Below are 5,121 nucleotides of genomic sequence, written 5' to 3'. Positions count from 1 at the left end.
CTGCTTCTCTGCCGCTCACTGCACAGAACAGATGCCGAGAGAGGTGACACTTCTCCGGGAAAGTCTGACCTCGAGTTCGCGGGACAGCACTGGCGAAATCTTCCAACTGAACCATAGCTACCAAGGTTTATCCAAAAAAGTCACTAGGTTTGTCAGTATGAATATTCTATGGAAAAAAAGTCGCTTAAAGGGTCTGAAAGTTGCTAAACCTAGTGTTAAAGTTGCGCTCGTGTGTGTGTGAGGGAGCTGATGGCAGGGGGCAGTGGATATTTGTGGCGGTCAATGTGGATATTGTGGATGAGTTCTTCTGTGTCATCACGTTCTATTAGTTCTACAGCTTCAGTTTCGGAACTTTCACGCTTAGTAACACATACAGCTGTTCCCTCACCACAGTGCAACAGTGAAAAGGGACGCCTTTCAAACAGTGTCACGTTCCGAACATTATTTAAAATTGCGGTATTTTAAAAATTAATATCATAACAAAAATAAACACCGGTATTCGGTATGAACCGGTATACCGCCCAGCACTAATGCCAAGTGTTTTAAAATTATTTCTGATTTTAAAAGACATGTAGTGTATTCCAGCCTTAAGTCATACAGAGTAAATGACAGAATATTCATTTTTGGGGGGAACTATAATCCCTTTGAATTTTGGAAGATACAGAGGATGAAACATGTTTTTGGGGAAACACCTTACACACAGTTTATGCAATAAAAAGAAAAAAGTGGAAATCCTAAAGCTAGCAATCTGTAGAAAAATAACCTGGAAAGAGAGATCTTTTGCACGTAAGTGGTTTACATTCCCTCACCTTACCTGATAAAACTGACCAAGCAGGTCTAGTACAATGCTCAGAGCACTGCGTAAGCATTTCCTCCACAAACACGAGTATCCCGAAACTGACATGAACCTACATGCCTGAATTCTTATTGGAGAATTTGCCAGGCACCAGTTTAAACCAATTTCCGACACCCTCTGCTCTAATCTTTTCATTGTCATGTCAGAGTAGGGCATATTTGTAAATCTCACATGAACTACGAGCCTGATATCTTATTAAATGCATTGGGACCAGCTGTACGAGATTATAAACCTGAATCAAAAGTAAATTTATTCAGTGCTCCTACACAAACAGATTTTGCCTCAGGACCTTTTCCCCATAACTGACACCGGTAACAAGCACCACAGATTGTCATTCCCACACACCTGCAGAAGTGCCATTCCAAAGCAGGTTGCCAAATAACTTTGCAACAGTTAATTTCATGAAAATGCAAATCCCCCATTTTTTAATCATCCCTTTCCTGCAGACCTGAGAGCGAGAGAGACAATGCAGCTGAATGGGACCCTGGGGGAATATCACTCGCTTTGAGGCTTGGCTGTTTCAATACAGAACAATTACATTATCCCTCTAATAACTTAGGTAAGTTAATCCTTCACAGGAAACGTTTGGCGACAACCTTTTTTAAGCTATGAGGCTTAATGTAGTGTGTTATCACAGGGTACCAGGAGTTTGTGACGATATAGGCCTACATTTTGTTATGACAAATTGTTTGAGGCCAACATTGTGTTATGACCAATTCCTGACTTAGAAGGCGAACCAAAATATGGCATACATACTGCTTAAGAGGAGTGCAAAGTTTGTTTAAAGGTCACTGCTAAATTAAAACAGGCAAATCTGGGCAAATAGGTTATTTATGAGCACAGCTGTACATCAATGGGCGGATTTATCAAAGAATTGTATATATGCCAACATTTCTGCCAATGAGATAAACGGGTGGAGAATGTCATAAAAGCTCTGCAGACTTACTTTAACTCTTTTTGACCCATTTCTTAGTTTATTATACCAAAATATAGCAAAATTAGATTAAACAGGCTACATTTACAAAGCTGGTCTTCAAGTCGAGCATTCATCATATTTTCCCAAACGTTTAAAATGAACAGGTCAACCAAGTACTGCTAGTTTCGAAGTGAGGAGCTCCTCTGGAAATAGACCAAACTCTTCTCTTTCTTTCTCTCGTTATTTAAACGCTGTCATCAGAAAGGTCATAGAGGGGGAGGCTCGTTCAGTTCCACTTGACTAACGGGCTGATTGATGAAATAAGAGGCAAAAACAGAAGCTAATGAAGAGAAACACAATACCGTCGCTGTCCGAGCGCAGACTGATGGATTGGTGTCGGCTTGACGGAGCAAATGATGGGTCTACACCACGAGACAAATCACATATCATCAATTACTAGCCTAATGGTGTAGGAGACTTAAGAGCACACTATTATGTTTTATGATTGCGCCTCAACTTTTCCTTTAGTTGGGCGGAACGACTGTTGAGAACTACGGTCACCATAGAAACTCGGTAACGCGAGAGAACGACCGTACAATTTCGCTATTTCAGTATAAATGGACTTGTGCTGTAACTGTGAATTTTAAGTGTCAAGCGTCGCTTAAGAAAACAAATAACTGCGCAAAAACCCAGTGAGAGTCGCTGACTCGCTGATAATTTAAATAAATGAGCATAACGCCATGGTTCGCAGCCTCTATAAATAGTAGCGAGTCCAGTGAGCAAATGACCAAACCCTGGTTGGCACCACCGCAGATTAGCAGTATATCCTTCTCTTTTAATAATGCGCTCTGGGGCCTTATAACTACACGCTTCGCCGTTTCATTAAAACGGGTCTCTTTTTAATTAACACTCCGCGCACAACTCCCCATTGTGCACAATTCTCCGCTCCAGTGACAGCATACATCCAAGACTGTGTCTCAAAACATAGTGTGCTGCCTACCTAGACAGCATTTAACCTAGTCCCCAACTGAGCCCAGCTGTCTAGGTTGGCAGCTCACTACGATTTGAGATCAAGCCATTGAGTGCGAGTTACTGTACGGAGAAGTTGCAGCCAATGTACGCACTACGCAGCAATGTAAAGTTTGATTAAACAAGGTTGGCGATGTTGTGCTTAAGATGTTGTTCAAAAATAACAGACATAATACTCATATAACTAAATAAAACGGTCATTTTTTTGGTCCATAGCTAAACTTGTAAAGTAGCACTTGCAACCCCAATATATTTGCACTAATGGTCTGCGATCTAACTGTTACTATGCTTTTTGGGAAACGCAGCTCTGGTAAATGCGGAGTAACTTGCATTAGATAAAGCAGCTAAATGACAAATAACTACAAACGGTATGATAAAAACCAACAATATGACATCTTATAGGACTAGACGTTGTGAGGTGCGTGTTTGAACTGTTAAAACAGAAAGCCATCGAAACATCGGGCCACTCCAACCATATTGAAACAATCTCTACTAATGTAATTTTATTGTATGTTTTTACTCACCGTTATTTGTACGCAGTCTGGAAAGAAGTCAAAAGGTGGTGGGATCACTCTCAAAGAATTAAACAGTGAGAGACTGGCTTTCTTTTAATATGCACTTTGTTTTCGTCCTCCCAAAAAGCGTTGAAGAAAATGCGCTTTTGATAATCCGAGTGTCTCTTGTTCCAACAAACTTCAAAATCGTCCCTCTCGTTAGAAGCGCTCCGCTGCAGCCGTCAACTTCATGTTAGTGTTGAGCTTTGTGGCGCTTTCCTAAAACTAGAATTTATTATAACTCGCTTCCTTATTCGTGTCTAAAACCCCCTAAGAGCTGCGAAGTCTGGTTTCTGGCATCAGTTCACGCTGAATTACACATGAACGAACAAGGAGAACATTTTAAAGTCACTCCTCCGATGACGTGCCATAGGTGCAACCTCCGCAGCCAATGAACGGCGAGGGGGCGTGGCATTTGACAGGATGATGGATGGCTGTTTGGGCAACTTTAAACTATTTGAAACTAATTTAAATTGCCCATAATCACCACGGCTGAGTTAAGAGCAGTCTTTATCCACAGCATTTAAGCCTGCTGACGACTGGCGCGTCCACGTTTAGCTGTATTAATTATTCACCTACGCTCTCACAGAAATGGACAGATTTCTATAGCATCAAGCTTATAAAGAAACCGACAATATATGCAAAAACAGACAGTCCAAATAACAGATGTGCTCGCGCGAGAGGAAAACGGGCAGCTGTTAAACGGAACACTACCACGTGCTCTCACCTTATATTTGCACGAGCGAAGCTGCGAACATCTGGCCAAGATGGAAGCCAATTACCTCTGGCGCCGTAAATCTTTATTTAACCAATGCAATACTGTCCAATTTGCCTTGATTTACCATTACAGGCTTAAATGAACTGGCCTTGGCCTCTCACTTCCAGGCGGTGCTACCACTAAGACATGCTGTGTATTATGATGTCAAATACTAAACACACCAGCGAGGCAAAAGCAATGCTTAACTATTAATGGTAATAGCACAATTTGGCAACAAGTCTTATTGACAGGCATTATATAATACTTGATGTACTACATTTTTATTTTCATGCAGGAAGGACAGTATAACATTTATCAGATTAAAAATAAATAAATATAGTTTCAAAATTATGTATCAAGGTCCTAGTATAAGGTTCACACAAAATGTTAAGATGTTCACACGGGAAATATGCATGTGCTAGGCCCCCAATATATACAGATTCTGGGGCCTAGCATTTAAAAGAGATGGCAATGGCGTTATTATTTAGGTATTAAGGGACTAGCGCCATCTAGTGGAGGATTCTATGAGCTATTTTGTTTGTACTTGATAAATAAATAACATTTCTAAGCTTGGCCAAGTGTCTCTCTCTCTCTCTCTCTCTCTCTCGCTCTACTCTAGAATGAGAATATACTATGAATTTACTATATTCTGTCTTTGAATTTGTTCATTGTGCATCTTGCTACATATTTCTCAACAGAATGTGCAGAACCAAAATCATTATCCCATTAGTATCATGAGAACACAATTAAGGGAACATTGAAGGGGTCAAAGATGGATCATAGAAGGATCTACCAGTTCTATTCTGATGTAAGGCAATGTCATTTGTTTAAAAAAGGGGGGAATAGTGTGATTCTATTCAAATCCAGGCTCTGCATACAAAGACTTCAAAGCAAGCAGCTCTTAGACACATACACTTTGCCTTGGGGATCACCTGAGCAGACTGGTCTTTGATGAGACACTGTGGAGTCCCCTGCCACTCTTACAAAGGTAAATGAACCCCCCCCCCCC

General features: G+C 40.8%; 1 protein-coding gene across 1 annotated transcript in view; it reads right to left on the bottom strand.

Annotated features, from left to right (window-relative positions):
• lmo4a (LIM domain only 4a) overlaps positions 1-3,687 on the bottom strand; it is a 16,820-nt gene extending 13,133 nt beyond the window's left edge. The window contains exon 1 of the mRNA XM_016275186.1: positions 3,326-3,687. The gene's annotated coding sequence lies outside the window, so the exon portion shown is untranslated. The remainder of the gene's footprint in view (positions 1-3,325) is intronic.
• Between the last annotated feature and the right edge of the window lie 1,434 nt (positions 3,688-5,121).

Source organism: Sinocyclocheilus grahami, unplaced genomic scaffold (assembly GCF_001515645.1).
Source record: "Sinocyclocheilus grahami isolate Dianchi unplaced genomic scaffold, SAMN03320097.WGS_v1.1 scaffold92.1, whole genome shotgun sequence".
In the NCBI taxonomy this organism is placed as follows: Eukaryota; Metazoa; Chordata; class Actinopteri; order Cypriniformes; family Cyprinidae; genus Sinocyclocheilus; species Sinocyclocheilus grahami.
The sequence above is the reverse complement of the archived record's forward strand: the minus strand, read 5'-3'. Positions and strand labels throughout refer to the sequence as shown.